Here is a 1,227-nt window from a genome sequence, read left to right as displayed (position 1 = left end):
TACAAGCATGGAATATACTTTCCTCAAATTCAGTCCCTAGTAATTTGCTTTTCCTTTCTTGCCTCCTACTGCCTCTTCCCTTCTCTCTATTGTACTGTTCTTTCTGCTATTTAATATCAGATTTTTAAAAATTAGTCCCTTGTGGATACACATGATGGTCAGTTTCACTCTGGTATATCCCTTTCTTTACATAGGAATATTAGGTAAGATTCATTTTACTGTTTTTCCCTTATTCTGTCCCTCCTCCCCTCCTACCAATCCTCTTTTTTTCCTTCGTGAATATTTCAGAAATATGGAAGCTTCATGAATGTGCATATCATCCTTGTGCAGGAGGCATGCTAATTTTCTCTGAAACATTCAAATTTTAGTATATGTGCTGCCTAAGGTAGCACTCACATGGTCTTCAATATGGCAATTTTTCAACCAACTATGTGCCCTATGACACTCCAGTGATTCTGAACTACAATAACTTCCTAGGGCCATGTATATTTTTAATGCCTTTGTATATTCTCTTCCTTCTACCTGGAATAGCTCATTGGTATCCTCTGTTCAGTTTGTATCTAACGGGATGTAGCTAGAAAGGATTTTGTTTTGAAAATCTTCCTTTCCACTCAGAGGCCATGATGGACAGTTCCTCTTTACTGCATGAAGAATTCTGCCTCTTTCCTAAAACTACACACCTTAACAGGCTGTAAAAATATTCGTCTTTGGTATTCTTTCCCACTTGTCTATGAGCTTCTAAGGGTCAGAGGCTTTGTCTTAACCTATGGAGAATAGCAGATTTTCATAAATCTAAAAAAGTCATACGAATTAATGTGAAGCCTATGATTTTTTCCCCAGGATAAAAGGAGAAGCCTAAGAAAAATGTCAAATAATACATGTCAGAATATTTTCAACTTCTCAATTCTCTCTTTGTACTTAATTGGTCACATTTCCATTTAGGGAATCTTCATATGAAACATGTAAAATAGATTCATATACTTCCAAACTAGTGGGTGTGAAAATGATGATAATTGAATCATTTTCTTAATTAGCAAAGGGAAATCAATGTTTTATTTCAGTCTTTGGACAAATTTGACCAAATTTTGTTGCCCAAATATGATTTCTTTTCCTTTCAATGGAATAATATCTGGTGAAGGCCGAGGTCACTTTTAACTGCTGTAATTTTCTCTTAATCAGCTTTCTTGTCCTCAGTCTCATTTTCCTTTAATCAGTTCAGGCATTCCC

The 1,227-nt window shown here is 35.5% G+C and overlaps 1 non-coding gene across 1 annotated transcript; it reads right to left on the bottom strand.

The window, feature by feature from the left end:
* Positions 1-286: 286 nt before the first annotated feature.
* On the bottom strand, positions 287-392 carry LOC113186233 (U6 spliceosomal RNA). The gene has a single exon (XR_003301249.1). It is a non-coding gene; the product is annotated as a U6 spliceosomal RNA (small nuclear RNA).
* Between the last annotated feature and the right edge of the window lie 835 nt (positions 393-1,227).

The sequence above is a fragment of the Urocitellus parryii genome, chromosome 1 (genome assembly GCF_045843805.1).
Source record: "Urocitellus parryii isolate mUroPar1 chromosome 1, mUroPar1.hap1, whole genome shotgun sequence".
NCBI lineage: Eukaryota > Metazoa > Chordata > Mammalia > Rodentia > Sciuridae > Urocitellus > Urocitellus parryii.
The sequence above is the reverse complement of the archived record's forward strand: the minus strand, read 5'-3'. Positions and strand labels throughout refer to the sequence as shown.